The sequence below is a fragment of the Eublepharis macularius genome, chromosome 8 (genome assembly GCF_028583425.1).
Source record: "Eublepharis macularius isolate TG4126 chromosome 8, MPM_Emac_v1.0, whole genome shotgun sequence".
In the NCBI taxonomy this organism is placed as follows: domain Eukaryota; kingdom Metazoa; phylum Chordata; class Lepidosauria; order Squamata; family Eublepharidae; genus Eublepharis; species Eublepharis macularius.
Window position 1 is genome coordinate 84,337,587 of NC_072797.1, and position 14,550 is coordinate 84,352,136.

Sequence of the window (14,550 nt, forward strand, 5' to 3'; positions counted from 1 at the left end):
AATCCAAAACTTTTACGCAAGTATCCAAGAAGAAATTGATCAGACACCTGAACAAGATATGTTGATAATTATTGGTGACTGGAAGGAAAAAGTAGGAGACAAAGCAGAATCCAGCATTGTCAGAAAATTTGGACCAGGTTCATAAAATAAAGCAGGAGAACAACTCATAGGAAGCCAACAACCTGTTCAAAATAACCAGAAGGGGAAAACCTCCTATGGAGACTAAATAGAAATGTCCAAGTAACTCATACAAATTTTTATCCCAAAGTGCAAGTGCTCTGAGTGCAATTTACACAGTACATGTAAGTTACAGTTCAATAAAGTTTCTCAACAACAAATAACAACAAACAGGAAACATAACTTCTTTCAACAGGGTAGTCAGCCTGGCTTCTTTAAACAGTCATTTTCTATCCAACCCAATGCAAGGTTAAGTATAAGGTAAGTCTAATATCATTCCAGTGAGTAATTCAATGTTGTTGTTTTTTTCTTTTCTAGATATGAGAACTGTTACTGTTACTGTTAGGAAAGAATGGTTTCCAATTGGCAAAGGAGTCAGACAAGGATGCATCCATAGCTTTTCTTTTGTAGATATGAGAACTGTAGATATGTTCCAGGGGACATATACTAGTATCACACTAGCATGCTGACATCACTTCCAACAAAAACTGGAAGTGATGTCATGATGCCAGGGGGATGCTCTAGATTCTCCATAGTGATATCAGTGTGCCAGTGTGATGTTAGCACTCCAGTCCCCACTCCAAAATATTCCAGAGGTTGCAGGCTGTGGACTGGCCACCCTAAGTATTTTTTTACAGGAGACAGAATTAGAAAATGGCATCCTCTATCTACAAGGGAACAGGCCACTCTACCACTTATTCCACTTCATTGAGACATACACATAAATCTTAGAATGTAAAGTGAAAGCTGCACTGAAAGCAATTGGGAGAAACAAAGCACTTGTAGTACCAATAGAGCTAGTTCAAGCTACAGAAACTCAGTCCATCAAAATCTTAACAAGAATCTGTCAACAAATATGGGAAACAAAACAATGGCACATAGACTGGAAAAGCTCAGTCTACATTCCAATTCCAAAAAAGGGGATGCCAAAGACTGAAGCAACTATTGGACCATTGTGTTAATTTCCCACGCAATCAAAATGATACTCAAAATTCTACAGCAAAGACTCTTACCATATATGATACGAGAAATGCCAGATATTCAAGCTAGATTCAGGAAAGGAAGAGGCACTAGAGATCACATTGCAAATTTATAATGGCTAATGGAGCATACTTGGGAATTTCAGAAGAAAATCAGCCTATGATTTATAGATTACAGCATACCATTTGACTGTATGGAGCATGAAAAACTATGGATAGTGTTAAAATAAATGGGGGTGCCACAATATCTGGTTGTTTTGATGAGCAACCTATACTCTGGACAAGAAGTTACTGTTAGGAGAGAATGGTTTCCAATTGGCAAAGGAGTCAGACAAGGATGCATATTAACTCCCTACCTGTTCAACCTCTATGCAGAGTATATCATAAGAAAAGCTGGACTAGAATTAGAAGAATGAAAATTGGTAGAAGGAACAGTAACAATTTGAGATATGTAGATCACACTACATTACTGGCAGAAAATAATAAAGACTTGACCTGAACATTGATGAAGGTTAAAGAAGAAAGCACCAAAGCAGGATAACAGCTGGACATCAAGAAGACAAAAGAAACTTTTAAAGCTAGCAATGAGGAAATTGAAATGATTCAAGATTTTTCTATTCCTTGGCTCAATCATCAATCAAAAGGAGGAATACAACCAAGAAATAAGAAGAAGATTGTGACTTGGAAGAGCAGTTGTGAGCAGAAGACCAAGATCAAGATAATCTAAACTATGGTTTTCTCCATTACTATGTATGGATGTGAAAGTTGGACCATGAAGAAAGCTGACAGGAGGAAAATTGATTCATTTGAAATATGGTTCTGGAAGAAAGTTTTACAGAAACCATGGAATGACCAAAAAGAGAAATAAGTGAGTTCTAGATCACATCAAGTCTGAATTCTCCCTAGAAGATAAAATAACAAAACTGAGGCTACTGTACTTTGGTCACATCATGAGAAGATAAGGCTCTCTGGAAAAGACGATAATGCTGAGAAAAGTGGAAGGCAGTAGGAAAAGAAGAAGACCTAAAATGAGATGGGTTGACTCAATAAAGGAAGGCACGTCCTCCAGTTTCAAGATCTGAGCAAGTCTCTTAATGACAGGATGTTTGGGAGGTCTTTCATTTGGAGGCAATTCGATGGCATGTAACACACACACACATAACCCTTTTGAATCTACTCACCATTTCCCTCTTTTTTCTATAATAAACCATCTTTATTTCTAAAATAAACCATTTTCTAGCTTCCTTAGCACAATACATTTCTATGAGTTAATTCTCTGAATCTCTTTCCTATGTGCCAAATCATCTGGGCACTGCGTAGTTTGCTATAAGGTATTTCCCAGGGTTTCCAACATGTTATTTTGTTATAGCGCTAGGACTGAGCTGGAGGGGCACCTTCTCAGCAGGTCAGTCTAGATGTTCTCAGGAGGATTCTGATTGGTGGTAGCAATTTTCCAAGAAAACATTGGTCTAAGGGAACTATCAGGAAGGAAAGACACCCCTCCCAACCATAACCATTATAAAATCCCAAAAAATCATTTAACTTGTTAAATAAATGATAGCATAATAGAAGCAAAGGTGTTAGATGAGTAGCTTAGCTTCAGCATCTAAGTTTTTGATGCCTCATCAGTCAGTCACCTAGACTCTTAGGCATCTGAAACTAGGTTGAGGAAGAATATCTTGGAGCAGATCTTTCTGTACTTTGCTTCCTCTTCCTAGTTAGACAAGAAATGCCACAACTATAACACTTCACTCTAAAAGTGAAGAATTTATCATTTCTTTCTTAGTTTATTGATTTCAGGCGTTCTATGGAGGTCATCTAAATTGTTGAAGGTTTTAGGATGACCATACTGTACATTCACTATGCAGTGGAGAAGATAAGTGTATTTCCCATAATAAGCATCATTCCGAGCAGCAAGACTTTTGTATAAAATGGAAACTAATTAGCAGTTATTTACTAAGCTCTGATTGGCTAACCTCTGCAACTTCACGAAATAATGTTTGAAAGAAACCCATTTCTAAACCTTTCTGTTCTAGCACTTAACATTTATAGCATAGTTTAGAGTGTTCAAACAATAGCTCAGCCCGCTCTCTTACATCAGTCCTGTCAGGCAGGCTGGTAATATCACTCCCAACTTGCAGATAGGGGTTGACCTCAGTTTCCCTAGCATGTTCATGGCCAATATCATGTCCTGTATTGCACCAGTGACAACTGCCTAAGCTGTGGGGCCAAACTAGAGGTTACATTTTACACAAGTTCCCAATGGAGTTACAAGTCCCTGGGGGCAATTCCATATAAAATCACCACAGGGACCCGATTCAAATCAGGACCATGAGAAAGGGAAGGAAGGGCTTCTGCTTCCCCCATATCATTTTCTGTAATCAAAACAGTCCAAGGGCCATGGGGCATTATTTGCCCACTGGGGAACTGCATGTGCATGCACAGCACTCCAGCAGGGCAAATAATGCCCCACCCTTTGAGTCATTCCAGCTCCAGAAAATGGTGGGCAAGAAGGCAAGAGCCCCTCTCCCCCGGTTCCCTGGTCCAGGTGTAAATCAAGCCTCTTGTAGTGCTTTTTCATGGAGTTGCCATCTGGTGACCCACAGCTGCAGTATGACTGCAAGTCCCTGTGATGGATTCATTTAAAATGTAAAGTAATTTGCCCCTGAGACTATACTAGGATGACAAATTCCAGGTGGGTAGTCAATATATTATTGCAAAAATAATCAAGAATCCTGTACTACCGAGAAAACTACTGATGCTGTTGCAGCATAGTGGTTAAGTGGCTGGGTTGCTTTGACCTGCTTTGACCATTGTAAAAACAGGAAATGTTAGATATGTTAATATATAGTTCTACAGTCAGTTGATGTATTTAGATAATATTTTTCACACTGCTGGCTTTATTGCTATGTTGTTTTGCTGGCGTTATTGTCAACTTGTATTTACTGTATTATATTATTTTAACTTTCTTATAAGCCTGTCTGTGATGGAAGGTTGAGATGTTCTGATAAACAAAGAAATAAACATGTTATCTGATCATCCCATTTCTTTCCTCTGCCCAGAGAATAAGCTCTCAGCATAGCAAGTAAGCTATAAGCTTCAGTGTATAACTTCACAGCAAAGATACAAAAGGAGCACCCCAAGCAGATTGCTTTCTGCAGTTTCTTTCAAATGGTATAAACATCCAGAGTCTCACTGATGGGTACTTAGATGAGTAACTTTATTTACACAGATAGCTTCATTAACCAGCCTCCTTAAGTGCATGAAGCTGCCCAGATGGTGATGGCTACAGATAGGTGGATGTGAACCTCTAGAGAGATGGGATGAGGCAGAGAGTCACGAAGCTAATCAGGTGGATGTTGCATGTTGCACTCATGCATTAGCACTCAGACAGCTCTTTATAGAATACATGCACATTAACGCAAAGATAGTCTTTTACAGCAAAACAAGCTGGAATATGCCCTGCCTCAGCTGACACTAAAAGGAAGGTGTAGGTAGTTTTCCTGTTGACTGCTTACGTCACTGATACTTAAAGCTTTTGAGCAAGTTGTGTACCAACTGTATTGACATGTTGCTTTAAATGTTTGGGCATCATTACTCTTTCATTTATAAGCAGGATATATAATCGGCTGTTAGACATATGAATCTACTTAGTGAGAGATCTTATACAAATGAGTGACGAGACTCTTGACTTTATAGGAGTCTAAGCCAGTTGTCCGGGGTCTGAGGCACAGCCCCCAGACATGCTGGGAGGAAGTGACGGCAGGCAGCCGGGAGACAACTGTCCAGCCACCCCAGCCGGCACCCAGGGCCAGAACCTGCCTCCACCAGGGGGAAGAGAGGAAGCTCCCAAGCCTCAGAGGGCTAGAAGGGGTAGGGGGAGGCCAGCTAGCTCCACCCTCCAGTGGGAAGATAGGGGGCTAAGCAGAGCAGAGGGAGAGGGCAAAGGCAGGGGGAATGGGGCAGAGCCCTTACCAGACAAGGAGGAGAAGCAGCCACAGCAGCTCAGAGCCATGCCCCAGCCTATACACCAGCTAGAAGGCAATAACCTGGCTCAGGAGACACCAGGAACCAAGCAACTCCAGGTGGAGCTGCCACAAGCATTCTGTCAGAGAAACTGGGCAGCCAGCCAAGGGGCCACAGCTGGGCCTGCCTTCAGCAATCAGCTTAGCCAGAGAAGCTTGACAGCCAGCCAGCAAGACACAGCTGTTGCTGACCAACACAGCCAAATCAGCTACCCCAGCTGCAGCTGCTTGAGGCAGCACAGGACAATGCTGGGAGGCAAAGGAGGGGTGTGGCCTGACAGGTGGAGCTTGGAAGGAGGGCAGGGCGGGAAGAGAAAGCCCTATAAAGGATGGCTCAGAAGAGCACTGGGGTGGTGGGTTGAGTAGGAGTGATGGAGTGGAGTTGGAGCGAAGCAGAGCAAAGGTGAGGAGGAGAGTTGATTAAGGAGGAGAGGGTGGAGATCAAAGGGGGTGAGTGGTGCAGGTTGAGCAGGCCAGCGAGTGGATTGAGAGGGAGTCTGGGTGAGGTATACCGCCCCTCCTTCCACAGAGCAGGGTCCTGCAGCACCCCTGGCACCCCTTTGACGTCAGGATCAGACATGGCGCCCTGCCCAGTGGCGGCCGCCGCAAGCCCTGACACCAGTTACCTATGCAAGTAAATGAAATAGAACAATGAATGTATTATATGTCTCCCCTTTCTCTATGTATATCCATATGTAAACTTACATATGAAGCTGTGACCAAAGGCTCATAACAATTCTGTTCAGAAATATTGTGAAGTGCACAATTCAGCATAGCAAAGGCCTGGTCATCATCTGCAGAAGAATGAAGTGGGAATTGTGTGATAGACTCCTCAGGTGGCAGGATGGATTGTACCACTTGAGACTGAATTAAACTGTTTTTGAATGCTTCTTTGTGTAATTAGTAGAAAATCAATATGGTGTTTATAGTGTGCTGGATTAGAACATTTCTCCCTTATGTTCCAGTTATTTACTTGCAGAGGGTTGTGTTAGAGTTCTCCCAGCAAAGCCATCCATTGCCCTGAAAGGCCAACAGGAGGAAATGAGGGGACATATACTAGTATCACACTAGCATGCTGACATCACTTCCAACAAAAACTGGAAGTGATGTCATGATGCCAGGGGGATGCTCTAGATTCTCCATAGTAATATCAGTGTGCCAGTGTGATGTTAGCACTCCAGTCCCCACTCCAAAATATTCCAGAGGTTGCAGGCTGTGGACTGGCTACCCTAAGTATTTTTTTACAGGAGACAGTATTAGAAAATGGCATCCTCTATCTACAAGGGAACAGGCCACTCTACCACTTATTCCACTTCATTGAGACATACGCAGACCGTGTTGTGACATAATCATGGTTGGTCCATGGGGCATAAACATATTTTGTTCCATTGTACCAAAGTACACTTTGTTCAGTTGTTCATTGTGAACAGATCAGTACAAAGACTGACTCTTTTTCCTTTCTGTGTTGTCTTTGATTATGGGAGTACATCTGTATTATTGGTTTTTAATACAGTTCAAAAATCCTGTCTGTGTTGTCAATGTAATTATCAGTGCATCCCCCAGTATATAGAGCAGTTTGTGGATGAATCACTAACCTGCCTTTCTGTGAATCTCTGAAGAATTATTATGACAGCAGCATGAATTGGATTTGCCACTCGCACATGAGCCAGCATGCTCAGTCATGATAAAGTTAGTCACTCCTGAGTAGAGCAGGCAAGTACATTACATTTTCCGGCAATTACTTGCCCCTCCTTTCCCTTCTCATTGTAATTGAATCAACTCTGGGCTTCAATTTACCCATCTTGTTAAAAAATTTCATTCATAGTTTCTTTCATTTTCAATTGCTTCCTCTTCCTTACAATCTGAAAAGAATAAAGGCATTGCAAGCATTTGGGGTGCAGCTACTCTCTTTTGTCTTTAAGGTGTCTAGTGTCTTCCTGATTACTAGATTGTATGGCATTGTGAATTTTTATTCATAAGGACACAGCTGGGCATGAACGTACCCAACTAAAGCAATGTCTTCATTTCCAGACTCTAGCTGAAATATAGTTTCTCTGAAGCTGAAGCTGTTTTCTGTACATACACAAAACATTTAAATTCTGCATGATGGAAAACTCCAAATTCTATGAGCATATCATACAGTTAGCACAGTCCTCTGTGTTCCATTCATGTGGAGTGGGAGCCCTCCATTAATGTATTTTGGGAGTGCAATACACACAATCACTATATTGAGTGACTTGGCAATATATGGATTTTCTATCTGGGTACAGTTTCCATTCACATGAATCAGAACCCTGGAATCTAAATTGTGAGAATGCAAAATGTTACACCCATGGAAATTCCATGCATTGCCCAATTCACATGATACGTTGATTGCATATATTGTGCTCCCAAAATGCCCAGGTAGCGACAGGAAAAAAATACTGATTGTGCTCATTCCCCCTTCCATCCAACAGAGTTAATTAATAACATAAGAGCTCTCTCCCCTTGTGATCCAACTGGAGTTGTTAAGGAAAACAAAATGCTTCCGCGTAAGCCCAGTGTGATACTGCTGTGAAGTACGAACTGAAACAAAACACACACATTTTTTGGTGGGAGTGTGCCATCATAACTTGGCTTTCCGGATTTAATTCACCATTCCAGAAGCTGCTTTAACAAAACAAAAGAGCGTTTCCTGGGTATATTTATAGCTAGTTTTTTTTCCATTTTGCACACCCCTATTCCCCAGAACTCTGCTTGGTACCTCAGCAGAATTCTTATTTTTGATTGTGTACCTTGCCTTCATCACAGATTGACCCATGCATTCCAATTCCTTTTTTGATCCTAATAATTCTTCTATTTAACCTTGGGTTGTTCCCACAGATACTGACCTCTGGGCTGGGTATGGATATAGTTTCTGTTATGCCCTATTAATCTATTGTCTGCCTATGCCTACCCTTAGGTCTTATTTGGCTATTCATCTTGCGTGACCAAACTGTGTTCTAATTGAGCTGTTCTTAATGTGTATATAGGTTAAAATACTTTAATGAAGCCATAGGTCTTTAAAAAGTAGTTATTGAGGATAATTCTAATAAGAGTAACATTGCTTGTACAGGAACTCAAATAAGCATAGCCTAATTAGCAGAGCTAGTTAGCAGAAACACAAACAGTGATAATTTTACATACATTTGTATATACATACTTTCATATGAATATATGCAGATAGGAAAGGAGCTTGTTACTGTGGTTCTGCTCCTTCGTACATGTTCATGATCTCCCAGAGTGTCATCAAAAAGCCCCAATATCCTTACCACTTGTCATTTCCCACTTTTTGTGACAGCTGCATTCCAGGGGAGTAAAATGCTGGCTTTAGGGTTCTTGTCTTCTTTTGGGCTGCTTCAGTGAGTTTTTCATGCCAAAGGAGCCTTACATGGTGCTGAACGAGAAGAAAGAAGAAAACACATTGCCATGGATCCAATCAAATTTAAAAAGCCCCCCAAGTTTTCTTAAGTGCCCCCAAGTTTTCTTAAGAAGCGGTGGTGAATTTTGATAACTTCCCCCTATCCACTGAAGATCACCAGTGTACTGTTCCTGAAAGTTTAGTTACACCCTTCCCTCACACAAAAAAAATCAGGGTACTAAGTGAGCTGCAATGGGAGAGAAGGATCAGTGAAATTTTCTGCCTTCTGTTAAGAAAAGAGCCCAAAGTTTCCCTAACTGAGTAGCTAGATCCAGGTTATTACCTGGCAATATGAAGTGGGAGGAATATTTCGGTTCACACTCAGATTTTTATTATGCAATAAATTTCTTTAAAGCTTATAAAAATTGCCATACATTATTTAAAAATGTGAATGGCGAGTGATGGCAATAAAAGACAAAATGATGCTTTTTTATTTTCCAAAAAAAGAGATAGAGAAATCATGATCCAACCAATGTTAAGAAGTGAAGTATTTATGTCAATAATATTATCTCCCATTTCAGTTCAAAGTAATATAACCAAGTAAGAACACTTAGAGATAGAAAAAGCAACTCTGGTGGATAGTAAAGGGAAAATGAAGTAATAAAAGGAAAGTAAAAATGTAAGTGAACCTGGACTGGAAAGCAAAATAGTTGGATCTTTTAGTTCAGTATTATCATGGTTATTTTGTTTATTACTGCCAAATTCAACAATTACAAGCATCAATGTGTTACTGAAGTCCATCAAATATACAGTAGAAAATCCAGCTTCTCCCCCATGCATTTTAAAGAGTGAAGCCACTTTATTGCTTATTTCCAATGGGACCTTTGTTTAACAAGCCAGTAATAAATAGAGATGTACAGATTCATAGGGGTACCAACAACTTAGTCAAAAAAGTTTTGCCCCTTTAACAGAGGTTTAATATGTAGAAATGGGCAGTTCAACTATTTCATGGCACAGAAATGAATAAATAACATCACCTGGTAGACAGCATCCCATTAATTCTATATTAAGAGGCCAGGACATTTTTTTCTGTAAGTTGTTGGCAACCCTCCTATTAAGAAAGGAATGGCTAGAAGATTCACTAAACCAGTTTTGTTACTTATGGGATCTGACAAGAACTAGCAATCTTCAGGCCGTGATGAGAAGCCTACATTTTATGCCTTTGAACTCTGGATTAGTTACATCAATGGCTATTAGCTAGGATGGCTAAATAGAATTTCCATGTTTAGAGATATTATACCTTTGCTGACAGCTGCCTCTGACCAACAATATGGGAAAGCGCTGGCTTCTGTGTCCCTGTTTATTGACCTTTGAGAGCATCTGATTGGTCACGGTAAAAAATAGAATTCTGGGTTAAATGGACTATTGGTCTGAGCCAGCAGGCCTACTCTGTTCTTATACTGTACACTGATTTTCCACTTTAAAAATCCACAGAGCAGAGCTGGTTCCAGCTGTGGTTGGTTGATAAAAGGGCAAAAGTCTTCACTTTCTGCTACTAAGCATGCTCTGTTGCAACTGAGCATGCCCAATAGCATTTAACAGCCAATCCTGACAAGTAGATATTTTTGTTGCAGCATCAGCCAGAAACAGGCTGATTTCATCTGGCTACTAGAGATAGTTAATAGAAATATACCTATTTGAGTCAAATTGAGTGTTGGATGGCTTGCTTATGTGAATGTAAGTCACTGGTGCATTTTTCAGTCTCCTTTGCCGCATATTTTAGTGACCATGATGCCATGCAGAAGCAGGAGAGAGAGGAAAGGCAATACTAAAATCCAGCTAATTATTCTATTATGCTCTTCCATGATGTAAAAAAAAATCATGTCATGCACTGCTTTTCAAGCAAGACTGCATCAGAGCATGCTCTGCTGTCATAATTCCTGTGTACTATTTAGTGAGGAAAACAGGGATTTGTTGTAGCTGTTTCTGTAGTGAGACCGGTTGCTATGGTTTGTTTTACATCTTTGGAAGAAAAGAACAATGACCTGGCAGTTTAGTCATATTTTATTTGTGAAGTGTAAGACTTCCTCAAAGATGTTATAAGTGTCAGGTTAACTAGAAGTTTTGTAAAGTTAAGGCATTAATTTGGCTGTCCATTGCCATATCTCGGCCCAAGATTATGTGTCTGAAGGTAAATGTTGGGATTCCCAAAGAACTCTTGCTGCATTTTTGGTTCCCACTGCAATGTTGCTGCTGCTGCTGCTGCTATCATGCAGAGAGGTCTTGTTTTTTAATCAAAGTGTAGCACAAGGGCAAGGGAAGACAAACCCTGCTCCTTTCCTGTCCACAGTTAAAAGGAGAAAGGGGTGGAAATGTTCCCATCTACTTGTCAACTACAGCTTGGGAAATTCCTGGATATGTGGAAGCAGTGCCTGTGGATGGTGGAGTATGGGGTGTGGTGGAAGTTCCGCAAGCAAGTACATAATGCCATACAGTCCACACTCTGAAGCTTACAGTTTGTCCAGGGAAACTGATTTCTGTAGTCTGAAGATCAGTAATAATTCTGGAAGAACTCCACTCCCACCCTCCTGGAAGCTGGTGTTCAGCTCTAGGGAAGTTTGGCAATTTTCAGAGGAAGATCTTCAGACTCGAGCCACAGGAGCACAGAGGTATTGAATCCTAAATGGGATAGAACTGTGGGAACCCACTAATCCCTAATAAAGATATAATAACCAGTAAACAAATGCATAAAATAATGCTAGCTCAAAGTGTAAGAGCAGATTTATTATAGTATAATAGTTGGTCTGTTGGAAGACTGGACTAGGGAGACTGAGGCCTCAAAACTTACTCTGCCATAACGCCTTCAGGGTGACTTTAGGCCAGCGACCTCAATCTAAGTTAGCTCATATAGTTGCTGTGAGGATAAAATGGAGGAATCTATTTCATCTTTACTGGGATTCTGAGTACTATAGGGTTACAGTGACTGTTTCTGTCAGCTTTCCAATAGACCCTTCCGTGAGTGCAGCACATTTGACATGCCACACACTGAGGATGGTTTTGTCCAAGCCATTCTTTTACACTGTGCTTTTAGCTGCATGGAACTTAGGTAAGCAATAGAGATGGACATGAACTGAGAAAATTCCGATCTGTGCAGTTCGTGGTTCATAGCATTTCATGAACAACGAACAACGAACCACAAACATTCATGAACTTGCCCCAGTTCGCAAACCGGTTTATTTGGTTCGTGAAAATGTCACTTATGGGTCAGCAGAAGGTCTGCAGAGAGCCCATTCCCCCCCCCCATTGCCTTGGAAACTGATTGATCGGCACCAGGTTGTCTGCAGTGATGAACTGAAATATGAACCAAACGAACTGGGCTGAAATTCATCACCATTCGTGAGAAATGAGCTCCCATGAACTACTGGTTTGTGAACCACAAACTGGCCTGGTTCATGACAAACTTTGGTTTGTATTTTGGTTTGTGCCCGCCTCTAGTAAGTAATTGCATTGGCAGAGCCATAGGGAAGTTATGCAGGGCTGCAGGTCCATGGTACTCTACTTTTTGTGATGTTGGATTCTAATTTGCCAGAAAATCTGTTTAGGGATGCACTTAATCATTTGAATTGCAGGGAATGTTCCTACAATTAATATAGTAGCTAATATAAGCAACTGGCTACTTAGTGACAGGAGATGCCTACTTACAGCAAGGGACTGGGAGGCCAGGGATGGTGGGGAACACATCCAGCATGGTAATAAAACAAACACAAGCCCTTTTTGTACAGTTAATCAAAAAATACACTATTCAGGCAGATAAATATCACCGTTAAGCATAGTTTGCCCTCTGTGAGCTAGTAGTGCCACAGTCTGTTCTGAAGACAGAATAATTTCCTGATTATTTCTGGAGCTTGTGTGTTTCACTGGTGTCTCTTCTGTGAATTGTACCTATTACCTTGTACAAACACAAGAGTTTCTATCACAGCAAAATCCACGCTTAAGTGAATTTTACAGCTTAATTGTAATGCAAATTAAGATTGCCTACATCATAGTTCTTCATAATCAATATGCACTGAGGTACAAGAGTTTAAGTTCAAATCTTGCAGGGAGATGCATTAAGAAGTATCTGGTGGGCATATATCATCTTACTAAAATATGACAACCAACCACATTACATATCACACATTTAATCTCCAGGGAAATTGGTAACGCAAGTGGGGTGTGATGTCGTTATTTTCCCTTGGATATAAATTTTAGCATTTTAAATTTATTTTATTTACTTCCTGATTTAATTTCTGTGCTGCTTTTATATTAAAATTCACAATGTTATCTGCAGCTTCTGGATGTGTGGTCAGTTCTTCTTTTCTGCTTCTACATCCATTCCACCAGCAATCTGCCTTCATTCTCCTTTTGAGCATCAACTGTTGGTTGTGGACATGTTTCATGCAGAGATGCCACATATTTCACACTGAACACATTCAGTAGCTGACGTACTCGGTTTAACAACTGCAGTCATCTTTGAGCTGAATGTCCATTATGCTTGCCTGCCCATTGACCACTTAAAATGGCTGTCAAACAGCTTTGAAGTGGCAGAGTTTCATTTCTTTTCCTTGCAGGAGCTTTTGCATCTGTAGAGTAGTTGAAATTTGCTCTACCCAGGGTCACGGAGGTCAAACGATATCTCTAAATGATATGTCTCCCCCATAAGGGTATGCAATAATGTGCATGAGCAAAATAACTTTGATAACAGATTTACATGAATACCAAAAAACTTTACTTATGATCAATGGCTTGCTGACAGATTTGTTTACACCATTGCTTGTTGTGGCATGCAACCACAACTAATCTGTGAAGATAATATAGAACTTCCATCAGGCTGTGTGTGAAACACTGCCAATTGTTCAGCTCTGTACGGCACTGCTCTGCTTGAATACCTGAAAAGTCACCTGCCAACTCTGAATGGCTCACAAATGACTGACCAACAAGCTATCAACTTCCTGACTGACAGTAGGTGTTCAAGCAGTCCTAGTACCAATTAAGGGTGCTAATCCAAATACAGTGACTGTTAAACACAAAGACATCCTAAACTCCAAGCCCAGTTTTGCTCCCTTAGCCTTTCTATAAATAATCAAAATTAAAAACTTAAAAACAGCTGTCCAGTGTAGTTACCGAGGGAGAGAAATGAGCAAACGAAAAATAGGAAATGATATCTATTTGGGAGTAGATTAGCAGAACTACACACAAATCTTGCCACTGCACTGATAGTTTTGTCTTTCCTAAGTGCTGCTTATAGTTATGCTCAAACAGCAGCTGGTTCAGTTTATTCAATGCTTACACTAGTTACAAGCAGAGAACCATCATATTCAGTTAGCAGTTTGGATATGTCTGCAAGAATTTGTATCACTAAGACTGTTTTCATGCATAAGTTGAATTTCTTGCTACCACCTCTACTCTCTGCCACCCATTGACCACTGCTACCTCCAGTGTTATAATGGCCCACATCAAAAAAGTCAGTGTGAGATTTGTGAGTTTGTAAGTTTGCATGTTCTGTTGTGCATTCAGCGTGTGCTCAATTTGTGTGAACAATTCTTGAACAGATTCCATTGACTGCACAGCCACAAAATGCAGGCAATGCAATCTAGCCAGTGCCAACACTGCAGGTACAAAGAGGGGATGAACTGCAAGGAATAGCAACTGATGAAATTGTACCGTTTGACCATGGCACTGGAGGGTGCTGTCTGGTAAATGAGATGATTTAGTTCTTGGACTGGGCAAAACCAGCTGCAATGACTAAGCAGCCACTGTGTGGGCTCAAAGCTGCTCAGCAACATGCTGTGCTCATAACAATCTCTCCCAGAGAATATCAAAGCAAACAAATCAGGAGCTTGCCTTATGTGTAAAAGAAGGAATTTGAAAAAGGTATGTTTCCCTGGCAATTGTGTTCATGCTGAAGTTTGCAGCAAATTTAGCTATTTACGTGAATCACATTGCTGCT